The sequence below is a fragment of the Ambystoma mexicanum genome, chromosome 7p, assembly GCF_040938575.1.
Source record: "Ambystoma mexicanum isolate Mex_15411 chromosome 7p, UKY_AmexF1_1, whole genome shotgun sequence".
In the NCBI taxonomy this organism is placed as follows: Eukaryota; Metazoa; Chordata; class Amphibia; order Caudata; family Ambystomatidae; genus Ambystoma; species Ambystoma mexicanum.
The window spans coordinates 650,717,560-650,740,888 of NC_090939.1; the positions used below are offsets into that span (position 1 = coordinate 650,717,560).

Sequence of the window (23,329 nt, forward strand, 5' to 3'; positions counted from 1 at the left end):
GTCTCCTCAGACATCGTACAATTCTTCTTTTGGCGGGGGTGTTGCGTATTTTTTCACGCGTTATTTCCTGGCAGACGGTGAGTCGCGCACGTATTTGACATCTGTGCTTGCCCCATGTGTTGCCTACCCCTTCAGAGGTCAGTCTAGGCTGCGTGTGACACGCATACGTTCATTTTTGTGTTTCTGGGTGCCACAGCGTAGTGCAGGTGTATTTTTCCACAAACGTGGTCTAGGAGGGGTTGCGTGCACATTATCTCCCTTTTTCGGGGTGCCTGTGCGTTGCGTGACCCGTCATCTTCCCCCTGGGGTCACATACAGCCTTGCTAGAGCACTAGGGTATGAATTCCATCTTGTACCCTACCCCTTTGACCCCCAATTGCCCAGGACAATAGTTTACTGCAACTCCCATACGCACACCAACATCAGTGCCATGGTTGGGAGGCGAGCATGCGGTAAGGGTGGCAAAGGTGGGCGAGCCACAAGAGGTGGCCGTGGTGGATACGGTAGGGGACGTGGCCGGGACTTGCAGGGTGCCCCTAGCCCCCCATGTGTGGGTGACCAGTCAGGGACACCCATGCCCCCCCCTGGTTGAGGGTAACGTGGCTGACACCATCCCTGCTCAGCCCTTGTTGGACTAGCCCATTGTGGCACCAGACCTGGCCCAGGGTGACTCCATGGCTGACTTCCAGGTCAGCAGGTCTATGCCACATGCGGCGGTGCACGTTGGTGTCACCAGCCCACGTGGATCAAGGGCAGCTATGTCATCTGCTGCCCCGAGTAGGCAGGGTGGGGAGGCTGCAGGGGCAGCTGTGGCTCCATCCACCCCAGCTCTGAGTCTCCCAGCCAGGACAGTGTCGGTCCTAGTCCATCCTGCTGACGTTCCCCCTGACTACATCACACTTCAGCTAATGCCTGCACCAAGTCCCATGGTGAGTGTTCATTCCCACACTCCTAGACCACAGTCCACCGGGGCTCCTGCCCCTAGTGTCCAGAGCGGCGTAGGACACTCAGTATCACCACCACCTTCCAAGCAGAAGAGGAAGAGTGCTCGTCCAGTACAGGCTGATGCCCCAGACACGGCTACACCGTCAGGCCCACCAAGGAAGCCCAGCTTCAATCAGGCCGAACTTGAAGCACTTGTGGAGTATGTGTCCGCACATGACAGCGAAATGGTGATTACTCCAGGATGCAAGACCACACCTGCACAACGTCAGGTACACTGGCAGACCATCGCGGAACTCATAAGTGCCCTTGGATTTGTGAGGCGCACAGCTAATGATTGCTACAAGCGCTGGAATGACTTGAAGCGCATGGCAAAGAAAAAGCTGGCCTCAAGTCATGCTGCAACTCTAGTGACTGGAGGTGGGTCTCCAGCAGAGGACATAGAACACACTCCACATGAGTATGTTGCTGGGACCTACGTCACAGAGGAACAGATCCAAGGCGTGGGAGACCTGCCAGATTACGAGGCATTGTCCGGTGAGTGCACATTCATGTGTGTGTCATCCATGTGCATGGTGTGTGTGTGTGAGTGCTTCTGATTGAGTGCCAGGTGAGGGGGTGTGTGCCTGAGTGGTTTGGGTCACCCATGTGCTTCATCCAATACATTCTGCGCACCAGTATTTGGGTGTTGCAGTATCCCTTCTGGCAACAGTAGACATTCAGCCCAACCTCACGCCAGTTGCCCTTGAAGTGTCATCTTGCCACAACATAGTTGCATATTATTCTGTGTTAATTCTGGCTGATTGTCTGCATTCCACCACTTTCACTAGGCATTTCTCAGTCCTATTGTCACATGTGTGACATGGCTAGGGTACATGCCATCTGTGTTTTGGCATGTGTCATGTATGTGTATTGGACATGCCAATCACAGGCCAATGTGTGATGGCGCTGCTAGCCAGCATGCATCAAATGTGTTGGTCTTCCATCTTGGTGTCATCAATTTATGCCATTTGCCTCCCCTTCACAAGCAGTGACAGTGCATGCATGGGAGGGTTATAGTCATGTGGGCATGTGTCAATGAAGTACTGTTTCTGTTGCTTCTCAGCTCTAATTTTGTGCCATGGTGCTAATGCCTGTTCCCATTTCTTTTCTTTCAAGTCTTTGCAGGGGATGATGCACTTGATATTGCTGGGGTTGTGGAGATGGTGCAGACCCAGGAGGGGTCTCAGGTCAGGCCCGACCGGGCACCAGTGAGGGACGTGGTGTGGTGGTGGGTGAGAACCCACACTTGTTGCAGACCATCATCTCAAGGGGTGTCTCTGGGTGCACCTCCCCCGAGCTCTATTCAGGTGTCGATTCGGATGATGAGACATACGTGCCATCGCAGGTAAGTGTTTCTGGGAGGGATTCTGTACTGTCCAACCCACCTGCACCAGGGGTAGAACCCTCAATGGGGATGTCAGTGTTGGTAGGTCCGCCTTTGGTGGTTACGGATGCAGGGTCACACTCCGCTACATCTGATCCTGTTCCTGGGCCAGCAGATCAGAGGAGGAATGCAGTCCTGCAGCCTCAGGCAGTGCCGGCACAGCAAGGCGCAGTTCACCTTGCCCCAGACAGGTGTGGTGCCCGCCGACACGGTGGCCGTACGCCACCTGGCAATACTGCATGGGAGCAATCCATATACGGTATGGCAAACCAACAGGCAGCATCAACTGAGATGATGGCTCAGGCCATGGATAGGGTGGCCACTTCTATTGTCCCCCAAGAAAGGCTGATTGAACAACTAGAGCAGGCAACAGACTCCATTAGCCAGTCACACAGGGAGGACATGTTGGCGTCCAACAGGGACAGGTGGGTGGCACTGGAGACTCTGCGGGAAGCCATTTCTATTGAGTCCCAGGGTCACAGGGACGCCCTGAGGGTGGAACTCCGTCAGCTCAGGGTAACTCTGGTTGAGCTTGAGGCTTCAGCTAACACGAGGACAGAACAGCAGCTGGAGCGGCTCACACGTATGCTCTCAGCTGAGATGCAGGCAGCTAGGGAGGAGGTCTGGTCATCCCGTGAGTTGTTGCATGTGGACCTCGGCACAATTATCCTCCAGAACCAGACCTTGCACACCCGCATGCTTGCAGCCATGGAGGACCAGACTAGGGCTTTGTGTGGGCTGCCTCCCATAGTGCCACCACCTCCTGATGCAGCTGCAGAGGGTGAGGAGAGCGACAGCAGTGATTCTCCCACAATAGGGTAGCCGTGCAGGCCATGAGCCCATGGAGGTGTTTTTTTGGCAAGATCCACACAGGTGGGTTTTGGTGTGCACCCTGTCCTCGGACCTCCTGGGTGGCCTCCCCCACCCCCCCGGGCCCATTCATGGCCATTTTTGATTTTTGATTTTTGATTTTTGTTTTTTGATTTTTGTTTTTTTGGACAGTGTGTTGCCTTGTGTGGCTCCCGTGGGCATACGATGTATTGTGGCTGGGCACATGCAGGCTTGTCCTGAATTTGGGTCAGATGCTTGGGTTTGTGTGACACACACCCCTCCTGCTTCCCGTTTCCATGGGCTTGCAAAGGGTGTGCCCAAGTGACATTGACTTACACGGTGACGTTGGACTCCCATTTAATGTGTGGGCAGTCTGAAGTCAATACTGTGTATACATTCCTAGTGCATATTGTTGCTGTATTGTACACTGCATGGTGTATTGATATGTGCCTCTGCATCCATCTCATCCTCCTAATTTGCAGGTCCATTTGTCATGTCTTCACAAGGCGGCCTACTTTGGAAATGGAGTCCATGTTGTAAGCAGTGCACCTACACTTTTGCGTGGCGCTAACACTGTACAGTTGGAAGTGTTCGAAGTGCTGGCATTATCAGGTAGTGAGGCTACCAATTTTTTAAGTCAGTACTGTCATGTTTATGGTAGGTTGGAGGTTGTGTAGGTGATTAGTATTATTGGTAAGTATTTGGTAATGTGTGTTGTTGGTCCTGCATTACTGTGAGCATTTCATGTGTGTCCAGTTTCCATTAGGGACACTGTAGTTTGTGACACTTGGGTCATGTTGTGGGGATTAATTTGTTTGCTCTCACATAGCATGACATGCCATGGTGTGTTGTGTGGCCGTGCCAGGGAGGGGTTGGGTGACATGGCACTGTTCTCATGTTGTATTTTGCAAGTGGGTATTCATTTTTCCTGCATGGAAGTGTGTCTTTTGATGACACTGCATTGGTGGTGTTTGTGTAGGTAGGGATGCACACATTGTGACACTTCCAGATGAACAATCTCAGGCTGCTATGGTTCTGACAGTTGACTGTCCCTTAATTCATCATAATTGTCAGATTGAGTCATCATTGATTGTCAGATGGTATGTGCCAGGGCTGTGTGCACTCCACAGGGGTGGGATTATTATGTGAAGTAATTAGCCACCAGCTGCGTACGGGTTGCCTCACCCCGTGCCCTTTCCCCTCCCATGCGCAACGGGCATGCATGTGGTTGGGGATGTGGGGGCACCACCATGTCCACAGCCAGGCCCCGGCGTGTTGCAACATTGTGCAGGACACATGCTGCCACTATGATCCTGCACACTACTGGGGGAGCGTATAACAGCTGCCCGCCAGAACGGTCAAGGGAGCGAAAGCGTGACTTGAGCACTCCGAATGTGCGCTCCACTATGCCCCGTGTTGCAATATGGGCTGTGTTGTATCTTACCTCGGGAGGCGTGATGGGGTTACGAATTGTCGTCATCATGTGGGTGCTCAGAGGGTAGGCACTGTCCCCTGGGGAGGTGGTGATGGGGCTCATTAGTGGGATATTGACATTACTCTGTATCTGTCATGCATGCGTGTGCTGTGGCATTTATACTCACCAAGCAGCCATGCATCGCCATGCCGCCCAGCTTCCATGTCCCGGTTTAGGGTTGACATCCTGTAAATGAAGCTGTCGTGGGTGGACCCTGGATAGTTGGCATATACTGAGGTGATGATTCCCTTGGAATCACATACTACCTGGACGTTGATGGAATGCCAGTGCTTGCGGTTTCTATAGATGTGCTCAGATGCCCTGGGGGGACGTAGAGCCACATGGGTGCAATCAATGGCACCTAGCACTTTGGGGAATTGTGCCACCCTGTAGAAATCCTGGCTGACAGCCTGCCTTTCTGCAGGTGTTCTGGGCAGGTATATGTGCCTGCGGACTGATGGGCGTGCAGTGATGATGCCCAATACCTGGTGTAGGCACCGTGACTGCGTGGCCTGTGACACCCCCCCCACTATGGCACTTGTCCGCTGAAATGATCCGGTAGCCAAGAAGTGCAGTACATTGAGGACCTTCTCCAGGGGGCTGAGTGCTTGGGAGCACAGGGTGGGTGATATGAGGTCATCCTCCCACTCACTGACCAGGTCGAGTATTATGTGTGGTGGAAACCTGTACCTCCCATACACATGGACATCAGGCATACCAAATAGGCTGGTTCTGGGTGTGAAGATTCTGGCCCTGACTATCCTTCTCCTCCTCCTGCGGTGTCCCACGGCCACTGCTGCTAGGAACGGTATATTCATCCTGGCGTCTGAGCTTGTTTGTTGTTTGCGCACTCTTTTATGCTGCTCAGGACGTGCGCCTGCTTCATGCTGGCGTATGTGTTTCCGGATTGGACCTTTTTTTATTTGCGCGTTGTAGGCGACCGTGTAAACCTTCCCACCCACCCCAGGAATACACGTAACACGCTCTCCCAGGCCCAGTCGTGAGTAAATATTCCCGCCCACCCCTGAAATACACGTACCCTGCAAATTCGCGTGTGAAATTTCCCGCGCACCCCGAAATACACGTACCCAGGGCAATCGCGTGTGGAACTTCCCGCGAACCCCGTAATTCACGTACCCTGCTGATATCGCGTGTGGAAGTTCACACGGACCAATAATACACGTACCCTGATGAAATAGCGTGTAAGACTACCCGCGCATCCCTGGAATACACGTACCCTGGCAAATCGCACTGCTGGGGGGTGGGGAGGGTGGGAGACATGAGTTGGACATGAGTGGGGGCCTGGTGGAGGGTGCCCTACAGTGCTGGGGGGTAGGAGTGGAGGGGGACATGAGTGGGGGCCTGGTGGAGGGTGCCCCTGGATGCAGGGGGGTGGGGGTGCAGGGGGACATGAGTTGGACATGAGTGGGGCCTGGTGGAGGGTGTCCCTGGATGCAGGGGGGTGGGGGTGCTGAGAGACATGAGTGGGGTCCTGGTGGAGGGTGCCCCTGGATGCAGGGGGGTGGGGGTGCAGGGGAACATGAGTTGGACATGAGTGGGGCTTGGTGGAGGGTGCCCCTGGATGCAGGGGGGTGGGGGTGAGGGGGACAGGTGTGGGGGCCAGGTGGAGGGTGCCCGTGGATGCAGGGGGGTGGGGACGCAGGGGACATGAGTTGGACATGAGTGGGGCCTGGTGGAGGGTGCCCCTGGATGCAGGGGTGGGGGTGCAGGGCGACATGAGTTGGACATGAGTGGGGGCCTGGTGGAGGGTCCCCTGACTGCTGGTGGGTGCAGGGGGACATGAGTGGGGGCCTGGTGGAGGGTGCCCTACAGTGCTGGGGGGTGGGGGTCCAGGAGGACATGAGTTGGACATGAGTGGGGGCCTGGTGGAGGGTGCCCCTGGATGCAGGGGGGTGGGGGTGCAGGGGGACATGAGTTGGACATGAGTGGGGCCTGGTGGAGGGTGCCCCTGGATGCAGGGGGGTGGGGGTGCAGGGGGACATGAGTTGGACATGAGTGGGGCCTGGTGGAGGGTGTCCCTGGATGCAGGGGGGTGGGGGTGCAGGGGGACATGAGTTGGACATGAGTGGGGCCTGGTGGAGGGTGCCGCTGGATGCAGGGGGTGGGGGTGCAGGGGGACATGAGTTGGACATGAGTGGGGGCCTGGTGGAGGGTCCCCTGACTGCTGGTGGGTGCAGGGGGACATGAGTGGGGGCCTGGTGGAGGGTGCCCTACAGTGCTGGGGGGTGGGAGTGCAGTGAGACATGAGTTGGACATGAGTGGGGGCCTGGGGGTGGGTGCCCCTGGATGCAGGGGGGTTAGGGTGCAGGGGGACAGGAGTGGGGGCCTGGTGGAGGGTGCCCCTGGATGCAGGGGGTGGGAGTGCAGGGGGACATGAGTTGGACATAAGTGGGGGCCTGGTGGAGGGTGCCCCTGGATGCAGGGGGGTGGGGGTGCAGGGGGACATGAGTGGGGGCCTGGTGGAGGATGCCCCTGGATGCAGGGGGGTGGGGTGCAGGGGGACATGAGTGGGGCCTGGTGGAGGGTGCCCCTGGATGCAGGGGATGGGGGTGCAGGGGGACATGAGTTGGACATGAGTGGGGGCCTAGTGGAGGGTGCCCCTGACTGCTGGTGGGTGGGGGTGCAGGGGGACATGAGTGGGGGCCTGGTGGAGGGTGCCCCTGGATGCAGGGGGTGGGAGTGCAGGGGGACATGAGTTGGACATGAGTGGGGGCCTGGTGGAGGGTGCCCCTGGATGCAGGGGGGTGGGAGTGCAGGGGGATATGAGTGGGGGCCTGGTGGAGGGTGCCCCTAGATGCAGGGGGGTGGGGGTGCATGGGGACAGGAGTGGGGCCTGGTGGAGGGTGCCCCTGGATGCAGGTGGGTGGGGGTGCAGGGGGACAGGAGTGGGGGCCTGGTGGAGGGTGCCCTACAGTGCTGGGGGGTGGGGGTACAGGGGGACATGAGTTGGACATGAGTGGGGGCCTGGTGGAGGGTGCCCCTGGATGCAGGGGGGTGGGGGTGCAGCAGGGGGACATGAGTTGGACATGAGTGGGGCCTGGTGGAGGGTGCCCCTGGATGCAGGGGGGTGAGGGTGCAAGGGGACATTAGTTGGACATGAGTGGGGGCCTGGTGGAGGATGCCCCTGACTGCTGGTGGGTGCAGGGGGACATGAGTGGGGTCCTGGTGGAGGGTGCCCTACAGTGCTAGGGGGTGGGAGTGCAGGGGGACATGAGTTGGACATGAGTGGGGGCCTGGTGGAGGGTGCCCTTGGATGCAGGCGGTGGGGGTGCAGGGGGACAGGAGTGGGGGCCTGGTGGAGGGTGCCCTACAGAGCTGGGGGGTGGGGGTGCAGGGGGACATGAGTTGGACATGAGTGGGGGCCTGGTGGAGGGTGCCCTTGGATGCAGGCGGTGGGGGTGCAGGGGGACAGGAGTGGGGGCCTGGTGGGGGGTGCCCTGCACTGCTGGGGGTTGGGGGTGCAGGGAGACAGGAGCGGGGGGCCTGGTGGAGGGTGCCCTACAGTGCTGGGGGGTGGGGATGCAGGGGGACAGGAGTGGGGGCCTGGTGGAGGGTGCCCTGCACTGCTGGGGGGTGGGGGTGCAGGGAGACAGGAGTGGGGGCATGGTGGAGGGTGCCCCTGGATGCAGGGGGGTGGGGGTGCAGGGGGCAGGAGTGAGGGCCTGGTGGAGGGTGCCCTGCACTGCTGGGGGGTGGGGGTGCAGGGAGACAGGAGTGGGGGCATGGTGGAGGGTGCCCCTGGATGCAGGGGGATGGGGGTGCAGGGGGGCAGGAGTGAGGGCCTGGTGTAGGGTGCCCTACATTGCTGGGGGGTGTGGGTGCTGGGAGACAGGAGTGGGGGCCTGGTTGAGGGTGCCCTACAGTGCTGGGGGGTGGGGGTGCAGGGGGACATGAGGAGTTGGACATGAGTGGGGGCCTGGTGGAGGGTGCCCCTGGATGCTGGGGGGTGTGGGTGCTGGGAGACAGGAGTGGGGGCCTGGTGGAGGGTGCCCCTGGATGCAGGGGGGTGGGGGTGCAGGGGGACAGGAGTGGGGGCCTGGTGGAGGGTGCCCCTGGATGCAGGGGGGTGGGGGTGCAGGGAGACAGGAGTGGGGGCCTGGTGGAGGGTGCCCTACAGTGCTGGGGGTTGGGGGTGCAGGGGGACATGAGTTGGACATGAGTGGGGGCCTGGTGGAGGGTGCCCCTGACTGCTGGTGGGTGGGGGTGCAGGGGGATATGAGTGGGGGCCTGGTGGAGGGTGCCCCTGGATGCAGGGGGTTGGGAGTGCAGGCGGACATGACTTGGACATGAGTGGGGGCCTGGTGGTGGGTACCCCTGGGTGCAGGGGGGTGGGGGTGCAGGGGGACATGAGTGGGGGCCTAATGGAGGGTTCCCCTGGATGCAGGGGAGTGGGAGTGCAGGGAGACAGGAGTGGGGGCCTGGTGTAGGGTGCCCCTGGATGCCAGGGGGTGGGAGTGCAGGGGGACATGAGTTGGACATGAGTGGGGCCTGGTGGAGGGTGCCCCTGGATGCAGGGGGGTGGGAGTGCAGGGGGACATGAGTGGGGGCCTGGTGGAGGGTGCCCCTGGATCCAGGGGGGTGGGGGTGCAGGGGGACATGAGTGGGGCCTGGTGGAGGGTGCCCCTGGATGCAGGAGGTGGGGGTGCAGGGGGACATGAGTTGGACATGAGTGGGGGCCTGGTGGAGGGTGCCTCTGACTGCTGGTGGGTGGGGGTGCACGGGGACATGAGTGAGGGCCTGGTGGAGGGTGCCCCTGGATGCAGGGGGGTGGGAGTGCAGGGGGACATGTGTTGGACATGAGTGGGGGCCTGGTGGAGGGTGCCCCTGGATGCAGGGGGTTGGGGGTGCAGGGGGACATGAGTGGGGGCCTGGTGGATTGTTCCCCTGGATGCAGGGGGGTGAGGGTGCATGGGGACAGGAGTGGGGGCCTGGTGGAGGGTGCCCCTGGATGCAGGGGGGTGGGGGTGCAGGGAGACAGGAGTGGGGGCCTGGTGGAGGGTGCCCTACAGTGCTGGGGGGTGGGGGTGCAGGGGGACATGAGTTGGACAGGAGTGGGGGTCTGGAGGAGGGTGTCCCTGGATGCAGGGGGGTGGGGGTGCAGGGGGACATGAGTTGGACATGAGTGGGGCCTGGTGGAGGGTGCCTCTGGATGCAGGGGTGTGGGGGTGCAGGGGGACATGAGTTGGACATGAGTGGGGGACTGGTAGAGGGTGCCCCTGACTGCTGGTGGGTGCAGGGGGACATGAGTGGGGGCCTGGTGGAGGGTGCCCTACAGTGCTGGGGAGTGGGAGTGCAGGGGGACATGAGTTGGACATGAGTGGGGGCCTGGTGGTAGGTGCCCCTGGATGCACGGGGGTGGGGGTGCCGGGGGACATGAGTGGGGGCCTGGTGGAGGGTGCCCCTGGATGCAGGGGGGTGGGGGTGGAGGGGGACAGGAGTGGGGGCCTGGTGGAGGGTGCCCCTGGATGCAGAGGGGTGGGAGTGCAGGGGGACATGAGTTGGACATGAGTGGGGGCCTGGTGGAGGGTGCCCCTTGATGCAGGGGCGTGGGGGTGCAGGGGGACATGAGTGGGGGCCTGGTGGAGGGTGCCCCTGGATGCAGGGGGGTGGGAGTGCAGGGGGACATGAGTTGGACATGAGTGGGGGCCTGGTGGAGGGTGCCCCTGGATGCAGGGGGGTGGGAGTGCAGGGGGATATGAGTGGGAGCCTGGTGGAGGGTTCCCCTAGATGCAGGGGGGTGGGGGTGCAGGGGTACAGGAGTGGGGCCTGGTGGAGGGTGCCCCCGGATGCAGGGGGTGGGGGTGCAGGGAGACAAGAGTGGGGGCCTGGTGGAGGGTTCCCTACAGTGCTGGGGGGTGGGGGTGCAGGGGGACATGAGTTGGACATGAGTGGGGGCCTGGTGGAGGGTGCCCCTGGATGCAGGGGGGTGGGGGTGCAGCAGGGGGACATGAGTTGGATATGAGTGGGGCCTGGTGGAGGGTGCCCCTGGATGCAGGGGGGTGGGGGTGCAAGGGGACATTAGTTGGACATGAGTGGGGGCCTGGTGGAGGGTGCCCCTGACTGCTGGTGGGTGCAGGGGGACATGAGTGGGGTCCTGGTGGAGGGTGCCCTACAGTGCTAGGGATGGGAGTGCAGGGGGACATGAGTTGGACATGAGTGGGGGCCTGGTGGAGGGTGCCCTTGGATGCAGGGGGTGGGGGTGCAGGGGGACAGGAGTGGGGGCCTGGTGGATGGTGCCCTACAGTGCTGGGGGTGGGGGTGCAGGGGGACATGAGTTGGACATGAGCGGGGGCCTGGTGGAGGGTGCCCCTGGATGCAGGGGGGTGGGGGTGCAGGGGGACAGGAGTGGGGACCTGGTGGAGGGTGCCCTTGGATGCAGGGGGTGGGGGTGCAGGGAGACAGGAGTGGGGGCCTGGTGGAGGGTGCCCTACAGTGCTGGGGGGTGGGGGTGCAGGGGAACATGAGTTGGACATGAGTGGGGGCCTGGTGGAGGGTGCCCCTGGATGCTGGGGGGTGGGGGTGCTGGGAGACATGAGTGGGGGCCTGGTGGAGAGTGCCCTACAGTGCTGGGGGGTGGGGGTGCAGGGGGACAGGAGTGGGGGCCTGGTGGGGGGTGCCCTGCACTGCTGGGGGTTGGGGGTGCAGGGAGACAGGAGCGGGGGGCCTGGTGGAGGGTGCCCTACAGTGCTGGGGGGTGGGGGTGCAGGGGGACAGGAGTGGGGGCCTGGTGGAGGTTGCCCTGCACTGCTGGGGGGTGGGGGTGCAGGGGGACAGGAGTGGGGGCATGGTGGAGGGTGCCCCTGGATGCAGGGGGGTGGGGGTGCAGGGGGGCAGGAGTGAGGGCCTGGTGGAGGGTGCCCTGCACTGCTGGGGGGTGGGGGTGCAGGGAGACAGGAGTGGGGGCATGGTGGAGGGTGCCCCTGGATGCAGGGGGATGGGGGTGCAGGGGGGCAGGAGGGAGGGCCTGGTGTAGGGTGCCCTACATTGCTGGGGGGTGTGGGTGCTGGGAGACAGGAGTGGGGGCCTGGTTGAGGGTGCCCTACAGTGCTGGGGGTGCAGGGGGACATGATGAGTTGGACATGAGTGGGGGCCTGGTGGAGGGTGCCCCTGGATGCTGGGGGGTGTGGGTGCTGGGAGACAGGAGTGCGGGCCTGGTGGAGGGTGCCCCTGGATGCAGGGGGGTGGGGGTGCAGGGGGACAGGAGTGGGGGCCTGGTGGAGGGTGCCCCTGGATGCAGGGGGGTGGGGGTGCAGGGAGACAGGAGTGGGGGCCTGGTGGAGGGTGCCCTACAGTGCTGGGTTTGGGGGTGCAGGGGGACATGAGTTGGACATGAGTGGGGGCCTGGTGGAGGGTGCCCCTGACTGCTGGTGGGTGGGGGTGCAGGGGGATATGAGTGGGGGCCTGGTGGAGGGTGCCCCTGGATGCAGGGGGTTGGGAGTGCAGGGGGACATGAGTTGGACATGAGTGGGGGCCTGGTGGTGGGTGCCCCTGGATGCAGGGGGGTGGGGGTGCAGGGGGACATGAGTGGGGGCCTAATGGAGGGTTCCCCTCGATGCAGGGGGGTGGGAGTGCAGGGGGACAGGAGTGGGGGCCTGGTGTAGGGTGCCCCTGGATGCCAGGGGGTGGGAGTGCAGGGGGACATGAGTTGGACATGAGTGGGGCCTGGTGGAGGGTGCCCCTGGATGCAGGGGGGTGGGAGTGCAGGGGGACATGAGTGGGGGCCTGGTGGAGGGTGCCCCTGGATCCAGGGGGGTGGGGGTGCAGGGGGACATGAGTGGGGCCTGGTGGAGGGTGCCCATGGATGCAGGAGGTGGGGGTGCAGGGGGACATGAGTTGGACATGAGTGGGGGCCTGGTGGAGGGTGCCTCTGACTTCTGGTGGGTGGGGGTGCACGGGGACATGAGTTTGGGCCTGGTGGAGGGTGCCCCTGGATGCAGGGGGTGGGAGTGCAGGGGGACATGTGTTGGACATGAGTGGGGGCCTGGTGGAGGGTGCCCCTGGATGCAGGGTGTTGGGGGTGCAGGGGGACATGAGTGGGGGCCTGATGGATTGTGCCCCTGGATGCAGGGGGTGGGGGTGCATGGGGACAGGAGTGAGTCCTGGTGGAGGGTTCCCCTGGATGCAGGGGGGTGGGGGTGCAGGGAGACAGGAGTGGGGGCCTGGTGGAGGGTGCCCTACAGTGCTGGGGGTTGGGGGTGCAGGGGAACATGAGTTGGACATGAGTGGGGGTCTGGAGGAGGGTGCCCCTGGATGCAGGGGGGTGGGGGTGCAGGGGGACATGAGTTGGACATGAGTGGGGCCTGGTGGAGGGTGCCTCTGGATGCAGGGGTGTGGGGGTGCAGGGGGACATGAGTTGGACATGAGTGGGGGACTGGTAGAGGGTGCCCCTGACTGCTGGTGGGTGCAGGGGGACATGAGTGGGGGCCTGGTGGAGGGTGCCCTACAGTGCTGGGGAGTGGGAGTGCAGGGGGACATGAGTTGGACATGAGTGGGGGCCTGGTGGTGGGTGCCCCTGGATGCACGGGGGTGGGGGTGCAGGGGGACATGAGTGGGGGCCTGGTGGAGGGTGCCCTGGATGCAGGGGGGTGGGGGTGGAGGGGGACAGGAGTGAGGGCCTGGTGGAGGGTGCCCCTGGATGCAGAGGGGTGGGAGTGCAGGGGGACATGAGTTGGACATGAGTGGGCGCCTGGTGGAGGGTGCCCCTTGATGCAGGGGCGTGGGGGTGCAGGGGGACATGAGTGAGGGCCTGGTGGAGGGTGCCCCTGGATGCAGGGTGTGGGGGTGCAGGGGGACATGAGTGGGGCCTGGTGGAGTGTGCCCCTGGATGCAGGGGGTGGGGGTGCAGGGGGACATGAGTTGGACATGAGTGGGGGCCTGGTGGAGGGTGCCCCTGGATGCAGGGGGTGGGAGTGCACGGGGACATGAGTTGGACATGAGTGGGGGCCTGGTGGAGGGTGCCCCTGGATGCAGGGGGGTGGGGGTGCAGGGGGACATGAGTGGGGGCCTGGTGGAGGGTGCCCCTGGATGCAGGGTGTGGGGGTGCAGGGGGACAGGAGTGGGGGTCTGGTGGAGGGTGCCCCTGGATGCAGGGGGTGGGGGTGCAGGGAGACAGGAGTGGGGGCCTGGTGGAGTGTGCCCTACAGTGCTGGGGGTGGGGGTGCAGGGGGACAGGAGTGGGGCCTGATGGAGGGTGCCCTGCACTGCTTGGGGGTGGGGGTGCAGGGAGACAGGAGTGGGGGCATGGTGGAGGGTGCCCCTGGATGCAGGGGGGTCGGGGTGCAGGGGGCAGGAGTGGGGGCCTGGTGTAGGGTGCCCTACATTGCTGGGGGGTGTGGGTGCTGGGAGACAGGAGTGGGGGCCTGCTGGAGGGTGCCCTACAGTGATGGGGGGTGGGGGTGCAGGGGGGCATGAGTTGGGGCCTGGTGGAGGGTGCCCCTGGATGCTGGGGGGTGTGGGTGCTGGGAGACAGGAGTGGGGGCCTGGTGGAGGGTGCCCCTGGATGCAGGGGGGTGGGGTGCAGGGGGACAGGAGTGTGGGCCTGGTGGAGGGTGCCCCTGGATGCAGGGGGGTGGGGGTGCAGGGAGACAGGAGTGGGGGCCTGGTGGAGGGTGCCCTACAGTGCTGGAGGTGAGGGTGCAGGGGGACATGAGTTGGACATGAGTGGGGGCCTGGTGGAGGGTGCTCCTGACGGCTGGTGGGTGGGGGTGCAGGGGGATATGAGTGGGGGCCTGGTGGAGGGTGCCCCTGGATGCAGGGGGGTGGGAGTGCAGGGAGACATGAGTTGGACATGAGTGGGGGCCTGGTGGAGGGTGCCCCTGGATGCAGGGGGGTGGGGGTGCAGGGGGACATGAGTGGGGGCCTAATGGAGGGTTCCCCTGGATGCAGGGGGGTGGGAGTGCAGGGGGACAGGAGTGGGGGCCTGGTGTAGGGTGCCCCTGGATGCCAGGGGGTGGGAGTGCAGGGGGACATGAGTTGGACATGAGTGGGGCCTGGTGGAGGGTGCCCCTGGATGCAGGCGGGTGGGAGTGCAGGGGGACATGAGTGGGGGCCTGGTGGAGGGTGCCCCTGGATCCAGGGGGGTGGGGGTGCAGGGGGACATGAATGGGGCCTGGTGGAGGGTGCCCCTGGATGCAGGAGGTGGGAGTGCAGGGGGACATGAGTTGGACATGAGTGGGGGCCTGGTGGAGGGTGCCCCTGGATGCAGGGGGGTGGGAGTGCAGGGGGACATGAGTTGGACATGAGTGGGGGCCTGGTGGAGGGTGCCCCTGGATGCAGGGGGGTGGGGGTGCAGGGGGACATGAGTGGGGGCCTAATGGAGGGTTCCCCTGGATGCAGGGGGGTGGGAGTGCAGGGGGACAGGAGTGGGGGCCTGGTGTAGGGTGCCCCTGGATGCCAGGGGGTGGGAGTGCAGGGGGACATAAGTTGGACATGAGTGGGGCCTGGTGGAGGGTGCCCCTGGATGCAGGCGGGTGGGAGTGCAGGGGGACATGAGTGGGGGCCTGGTGGAGGGTGCCCCTGGATCCAGGGGGGTGGGAGTGCAGGGGGACATGAGTTGGACAGGAGTGGGGGCCTGGTGGAGGGTGCCTCTGACTGCTGGTGGGTGGGGGTGCACGGGGACATGAGTGGGGGCCTGGTGGAGGGTGCCCCTGGATGCAGGGGGGTGGGAGTGCAGGGGGACATGTGTTGGACATGAGTGGGGGCCTGGTGGAGGGTGCCCATGGATGCAGGGTGTTGGGGGTGCAGGGGGACATGAGTGGGGCCCTGGTGGATTGTGCCCCTGGATGCAGGAGGGTGGGGGTGCATGGGGACAGGAGTGGGGGCCTGGTGGAGGGTGCCCCTGGATGCAGGGGGGTGGGGGTGCAGGGAGACAGAAGTGGGGGCCTGGTGGAGGGTGCCCTACAGTGCTGGGGGGTGGGGGTGCAGGGGGACATGAGTTGGACATGAGTGGGGGTCTGGAGGAGGGTGCCCCTGGATGCAGGGGGGTGGGGGTGCAGGGGGACATGAGTTGGACATGAGTGGGGCCTGGTGGAGGGTGCCTCTGGATGCAGGGGTGTGGGGGTGCAGGGGGACATGAGTTGGACATGAGTGGGGGACTGGTAGAGGGTGCCCCTGACTGCTGGTGGGTGCAGGGGGACATGAGTGGGGGCCTGGTGGAGGGTGCCCCTGACGGCCGGTGGGTGGTGGTGCAGGGGGATATGAGTGGGGGCCTGGTGGAGGGTGCCCCTGATGCAGGGGGTGGGAGTGCAGGGGGACATGAGTTGGACATGAGTGGGGGCCTGGTTGAGGGTGCCCCTGGATGCAGGGGGGTGGGGGTGCAGGGGGACATGAGTGGGGGCCTGGTGGAGGGTGCCCCTGGATGCAGGGGGGTGAGGGTGCAGGGGGACAGGAGTGGGGGCATGGTGGAGGGTGCCCTGCACTGCTGGGGTGTGGGGGTGCAGGGAGACAGGAGTGGGGGCATGGTGGAGGGTGCCCCTGGATGCAGGGGGGTGGGGTGCATGGGGGCAGGAGTGGGGGCCTGGTGTAGGGTGCCCTACATTGCTGGGGAGTGGGGGTGCATGGGGGTAGGAGTGGGGGCCTGGTGGAGGGTGCCCTACATTGCTGGGGGGTGGGAGTGCAGGGGGACATGAGTTGGACATGAGTGTGGGCCTGGTGGAGGGTGCCCCTGGATCCAGGGGGGTGGGGGTGCAGGGGGACATGAGTGGGGCCTGGTGGAGGGTGCCCCTGGATGCAGGAGGTGGGGGTGCAGGGGGACATGAGTTGGACATGAGTGGGGGCCTGGTGGAGGGTGCCTCTGACTGCTGGTGGGTGGGGGTGCACGGGGACATGAGTGGGGGCCTGGTGGAGGGTGCACCTGGATGCAGGGGGGTGGGAGTGCAGGGGGACATGTGTTGGACATGAGTGGGGGCCTGGTGGAGGGTGTCCCTGGAAGCAGGGGGTTGGGGGTGCAGGGGGACATGAGTGGGGGCCTGGTGGATTGTGCCCCTGGATGCAGGGGGTTGGGGGTGCATGGGGACAGGAGTGGGGGCCTGGTGGAGGGTGCCCTTGGATGCAGGGGGTGGGGGTGCAGGGAGACAGGAGTGGGGGCCTGGTGGAGGGTGCCCTACAGTGCTGGGGAGGTGGGGGTGCAGGGGGACATGAGTTGGACATGGGTGGGGGTCTGGAGGAGGGTGCCCCTGGATGCAGGGGGTAGGGGTGCAGGGGGACATGAGTTGGACATGAGTGGGGCCTGTTGGAGGGTGCCTCTGGATGCAGGGGTGTGGGGGTGCAGGGGGACATGAGTTTGACATGAGTGGGGGACTGGTAGAGGGTGCCCCTGACTGCTGGTGGGTGCAGGGGGACATGAGTGGGGGCCTGGTGGAGGGTGCCCTACAGTGCTGGGGAGTGGGAGTGCAGGGGGACATGAGTTGGACATGAGTGGGGGCCTGGTGGTGGGTGCCCCTGGATGCACGGGGGTGGGGGTGCAGGGGGACATGAGTGGGGGCCTGGTGGAGGGTGCCCCTGGATGCAGGGGGGTGGGGGTGGAGGGGGACAGGAGTGGGAGCCTGGTGGAGGGTGCCCCTGGATGCAGAGGGGTGGGAGTGCAGGGGGACATGAGTTGGACATGAGTGGGGGCCTGGTGGAGGGTGCCCGTTGATGCAGTGGCGTGGGGGTGCAGGGGGACATGAGTGAGGGCCTGGTGGAGGGTGCCCCTGGATGCAGGGTGTGGGGGTGCAGGGGGACATGAGTGGGGCCTGGTGGAGGGTGCCCCTGGATGCAGGGGGTGGGGGTGCAGGGGGACATGAGTTGGACATGAGTGGGGGCCTGGTAGAGGGTGCCCCTGGATGCAGGGGGTGGGAGTGCAGGGGGACATGAGTTGGACATGAGTGGGGGCCTGGTGGAGGGTGCCCCTGGATGCAGGGGGGTGGGGGTGCAGGGGGACATGAGTGGGGGCCTGGTGGAGGGTGCCCCTGGATGCAGGGTGTGGGGGTGCAGGGGGACAGGAGTGGGGGTCTGGTGGAGGGTGCCCCTGGATGCAGGGGGTGGGGGTGCAGGGAGACAGGAGTGGGGGCCTGGTGGAGTGTGCCCTACAGTGCTGGGGGGTGGGGGTGCAGGGGGACAGGAGTGGGCCCTGGTGGAGGGTGCCCTGCACTGCTTGGGGGTGGGGGTGCAGGGAGACAGGAGTGGGGGCATGGTGGAGGGTGCCCCTGGATGCAGGGGGTGGGGGTGCAGGGGGCAGGAGTGGGGGCCTGGTGTAGGGTGCCCTACATTGCTGGGGGTGTGGGTGCTGGGAGACAGGAGTGGGGGCCTGCTGGAGGGTGCCCTACAGTGCTGGGGGGTGGGGGTGCAGGGGGGCATGAGTTGGACATGAGTGGGGGCCTGGAGGAGGGTGCCCCTGGATGCTGGGGGTGTGGGTGCTGGGAGACAGGAGTGGGGGCCTGGTGGAGGGTGCCCCTGGATGCAGGGGGGTGGGGGTGCAGGGGGACAGGAGTGGGGGCCTGGTTGAGGGTGCCCCTGGATGCAGGGGGGTGGGGGTGCAGGGAGACAGGAGTGGGGGCCTGGTGGAGGGTGCCCTACAGTCCTGGGGGGTGGGGGTGCAGGGGGACATGAGTTGGACATGAGTGTGGGCCTGGTGGAGGGTGCCCCTGGATCCAGGGGGGTGGGGGTGCAGGGGGACATGAGTGGGGCCTGGTGGAGGGTGCCCCTGGATGCAGGAGGTGGGGGTGCAGGGGGACATGAGTTGGACATGAGTGGGGGCCTGGTGGAGGGTGCCTCTGACTGCTGGTGGGTGGGGGTGCACGGGGACATGAGTGGGGGCCTGGTGGAGGGTGCCCCTGGATGCAGGGGGGTGGGAGTGCAGGGGGACATGTGTTGGACATGAGTGGGGGCCTGGTGGAGGGTGCCCCTGGAAGCAGGGGGTTGGGGGTGCAGGGGGACATGAGTGGGGGCCTGGTGGATTGTGCCCCTGGATGCAGGGGGTGGGGGTGCATGGGGACAGGAGTGGGGGCCTGGTGGAGGGTGCCCCTGGATGCAGGGGGGTGGGGGTGCAGGGAGACAGGAGTGGGGGCCTGGTGGAGGGTGCCCTACAGTGCTGGGGGGGTGGGGGTGCAGGGGGACATGAGTTGGACATGGGTGGGGGTCTGGAGGAGGGTGCCCCTGGATGCAGGGGGTAGGGGTGCAGGGGGACATGAGTTGGACATGAGTGGGGCCTGGTGGAGGGTGCCTCTGGATGCAGGGGTGTGGGGGTGCAGGGGGACATGAGTTTGACATGAGTGGGGGACTGGTAGAGGGTGCCCCTGACGTCTGGTGGGTGCAGGGGGACATGAGTGGGGGCCTGGTGGAGGGTGCCCTACAGTGCTGGGGAGTGGGAGTGCAGGGGGACATGAGTTGGACATGAGTGGGGGCCTGGTGGTGGGTGCCCCTGGATGCACGGGGGTGGGGGTGCAGGGGGACATGAGTGGGGGCCTGGTGGAGGGTGCCCCTGGATGCAGGGGGGTGGGGGTGGAGGGGGACAGGAGTGGGAGCCTGGTGGAGGGTGCCCCTGGATGCAGAGGGGTGGGAGTGCAGGGGGACATGAGTTGGACATGAGTGGGGGCCTGGTGGAGGGTGCCCGTTGATGCAGGGGCGTGGGGGTGCAGGGGGACATGAGTGAGGGCCTGGTGGAGGGTGCCCCTGGATGCAGGGTGTGGGGGTGCAGGGGGACATGAGTGGGGCCTGGTGGAGGGTGCCCCTGGATGCAGGGGGTGGGGGTGCAGGGGGACATGAGTTGGACATGAGTGGGGGCCTGGTGGAGGGTGCCCCTGGATGCAGGGGGTGGGAGTGCAGGGGGACATGAGTTGGACATGAGTGGGGGCCTGGTGGAGGGTGCCCCTGGATGCAGGGGGGTGGGGGTGCAGGGGGACATGAGTGGGGGCCTGGTGGAGGGTGCCCCTGGATGCAGGGTGTGGGGGTGCAGGGGGACAGGAGTGGGGTTCTGGTGGAGGGTGCCCCTGGATGCAGGGGGGTGGGGGTGCAGGGAGACAGGAGTGGGGGCCTGGTGGAGTGTGCCCTACAGTGCTGGGGGGTGGGGGTGCAGGGGGACAGGAGTGGGGCCTGGTGGAGGGTGCCCTGCACTGCTTGGGGGTGGGGGTGCAGGGAGACAGGAGTGGGGGCATGGTGGAGGGTGCCCCTGGATGCAGGGGGTGGGGGTGCAGGGGGCAGGAGTGGCGGCCTGGTGTAGGGTGCCCTACATTGCTGGGGGGTGTGGGTGCTGTGAGACAGGAGTGGGGGCCTGCTGGAGGGTGCCCTACAGTGCTGGGGGGTGGGGGTGCAGGGGGGCATGAGTTGGACATGAGTGGGGGCCTGGAGGAGGGTGCCCCTGGATGCTGGGGGTGTGGGTGCTGGGAGACAGGAGTGGGGGCCTGGTGGAGGGTGCCCCAGGATGCAGGGGGGCGGGGTGCAGGGGGACAGGAGTGGGGGCCTGGTGGAGGGTGCCCTACAGAACTGGGGGGTGGGGGTGCAGGGGGACATGAGTTGGACATGAGTGGGTGCCTGGTGGAGGGTGCCCCTGACGGCTGGTGGGTGGGGGTGCAGGGGGATATGAGTGGGGGCCTGGTGGAGGGTGCCCCTGGATGCAGGGGGGTGGGAGTGCAGGGGGACATGAGCTGGACATGAGTGGGGGCCTGGTGGAGGGTGCCCCTGGATGCAGGGGGGTGGGGGTGCAGGGGGACATGAGTTGGGGCCTGGTGGAGGGTGCCCCTGGATGCAGGGGGGGGTGGGGGTGCAGGGGGACAGGAGTGGGGGCATGGTGGAGGGTGCCCTGCACTGCTGGGGGGTGGGGGTGCAGGGAGACAGGAGTGGGGGCATGGTGGAGGGTGCCCCTGGATGCAGGGGGTGGGGGTGCATGAGGGCAGGAGTGGGGGCCTGGTGTAGGGTGCCCTACATTGCTGGGGGTGGGGGTGCATGGGGGTAGGAGTGGGGGCCTGGTGGAGGGTGCCCTACATTGCTGGGGGGTGGGAGTGCAGGGGGACATGAGTTGGACATGAGAGCGAGCCTGGTGGAGGGTGCTCCTGACTGCTGGAGGGTGGGGGTGCAGGGGGACAGGAGTGGGGCCTGGTGGAGGGTGCCCCTGGATGCAGGGGGTGGGGGTGCAGGGGGACATGAGTTGGACATGAGAGCGAGCCTGGTGGAGGGTGCTCCTGACTGCTGGTGGGTGGGGGTGCAGGGGGACATGAGTGGGGGCCTGGTGGAGGGTGCCCCTGGATGCAGGAGGGTAGGAGTGCAGGGGGACATGAGTTGGACATGAGTGGGGGCCTGGTGGAGGGTGCCCCTGGATGCAGGGGGGTTGGGGTGCAGGGGGACATGAGTGGGGGCCTGGTGGAGGGTGCCCCTGGATGCAGGGGGTGTGGCTGCAGGGGGGCAGGAGTGGGGGCCTGGTGGAGGGTGCCCCTGGATGCAGGGGGTGGGGTGCAGGGGGACATGAGTTGGACATGAGTGGGGCCTGGTGGCGGGTGCCCCTGGATGAAGGGGGGTGGGGGTCTAAGGGGGCCATGAGTTGGACATGAGTGGGGGCCTGGTGCAGGGTGCCCCTGACTGCTGGTGGGTGCAGGGGGACATGAGTGGGGTCCTGGTGGAGGGTGCCCTACAGTGCTGGGGGGTGGGAGTGCAGGGGGACATGAGTTGGACATGAGTGGGGGCCTGGTGGAGGGTGCCCCTGGATGCAGGGGGTGGGGGTGCAGGGGGACAGGAGTGGGGGCCTGGTGGAGGGTGCCCCTGGATGCAGGGGGTGGGGGTGCAGGGAGACAGGAGTGGGGGCCTGGTGGAGGGTGCCCTACAGTGCTGGGGGGTGGGGGTTCAGGGGGACAGGAGTGGGGGTCTGGTGGAGGGTGCCCCTGGATGCAGGGGGGTGGGGGTGCAGGGAGACAGGAGTGGGGGCCTGGTGGAAGTGTGCCCCTACAGTGCTGGGGTGGGGGTGCAGGGGGACAGGAGTGGGGCCTGGTGTAGGGTGCCCTGCACTGCTTGGGGGTGGGGGTGCAGGGAGACAGGAGTGGGGGCATGGTGGAGGGTGCCCTACATTGCTGGGGGGTGTGGGTGCTGGGAGACAGGAGTGGGGGCCTGCTGGAGGGTGCCCTACAGTGCTGGGGGGTGGGGGTGCAGGGGGGCATGAGTTGGACATGAGTGGGGGCCTGGTGGAGGTTGCCCCTGGATGCTGGGGGGTGTGGGTGCTGGGAGACAGGAGTGGGGGCCTGGTGGAGGGTGCCCCTGGATGCAGGGGGGTGGGGGTGCAGGGGGACAGGAGTGGGGGCCTGGTGGAGGGTGCCCCTGGATGCAGGGGGGTGGGGGTGCAGGGAGACAGGAGTGGGGGCCTGGTGGAGGGTGCCCTACAGTGCTGGAGGTGAGGGTGCAGGGGGACATGAGTTGGACATGAGTGGGGGCCTGGTGGAGGGTGCCCCTGACGGTCGGTGGGTGGGGGTGCAGGGGGATATGAGTGGGGGCCTGGTGGAGGGTGCCCCTGGATGCAGGAGGTGGGGGTGCAGGGGGACATGAGTTGGACATGAGTGGGGGCCTGGTGGAGGGTGCCTCTGACTGCTGGTGGGTGGGGGTGCACGGGGACATGAGTGGGGGCCTGGTGGAGGGTGCCCCTGGATGCAGGGGGGTGGGAGTGCAGGGGGACATGTGTTGGACATGAGTGGGGGGCCTGGTGGAGGGTGCCCCTGGAAGCAGGGGGTTGGGGGTGCAGGGGGACATGAGTGGGGGCCTGGTGGATTGTGCCCCTGGATGCAGGGGGTGGGGGTGCATGGGGACAGGAGTGGGGGCCTGGTGGAGGGTGCCCCTGGATGCAGGGGGGTGGGGGTGCAGGGAGACAGGAGTGGGGGCCTGGTGGAGGGTGCCCTACAGTGCTGGGGGGGTGGGGGTGCAGGGGGACATGAGTTGGACATGGGTGGGGGTCTGGAGGAGGGTGCCCCTGGATGCAGGGGGTAGGGGTGCAGGGGGACATGAGTTGGACATGAGTGGGGCCTGGTGGAGGGTGCCTCTGGATGCAGGGGTGTGGGGGTGCAGGGGGACATGAGTTTGACATGAGTGGGGGACTGGTAGAGGGTGCCCCTGACGGCTGGTGGGTGCAGGGGGACATGAGTGGGGGCCTGGTGGAGGGTGCCCTACAGTGCTGGGGAGTGGGAGTGCAGGGGGACATGAGTTGGACATGAGTGGGGGCCTGGTGGTGGGTGCCCCTGGATGCACGGGGGTGGGGGTGCAGGGGGACATGAGTGGGGGCCTGGTGGAGGGTGCCCCTGGATGCAGGGGGGTGGGGGTGGAGGGGGACAGGAGTGGGAGCCTGGTGGAGGGTGCCCCTGGATGCAGAGGGGTGGGAGTGCAGGGGGACATGAGTTGGACATGAGTGGGGGCCTGGTGGAGGGTGCCCGTTGATGCAGGGGCGTGGGGGTGCAGGGGGACATGAGTGAGGGCCTGGTGGAGGGTGCCCCTGGATGCAGGGTGTGGGGGTGCAGGGGACATGAGTGGGGCCTGGTGGAGGGTGCCCCTGGATGCAGGGGGTGGGGGTGCAGGGGGACATGAGTTGGACATGAGTGGGGGCCTGGTGGAGGGTGCCCCTGGATGCAGGGGGTGGGAGTGCAGGGGGACATGAGTTGGACATGAGTGGGGGCCTGGTGGAGGGTGCCCCT

The 23,329-nt window shown here is 65.2% G+C and overlaps 1 protein-coding gene across 1 annotated transcript in view; it reads right to left on the reverse strand.

Annotated features, from left to right (window-relative positions):
* Nucleotides 1-23,329, reverse strand: part of AFF3 (ALF transcription elongation factor 3) — a 2,498,221-nt gene that overhangs the window by 1,288,013 nt on the left and 1,186,879 nt on the right. The window lies entirely within an intron of this gene.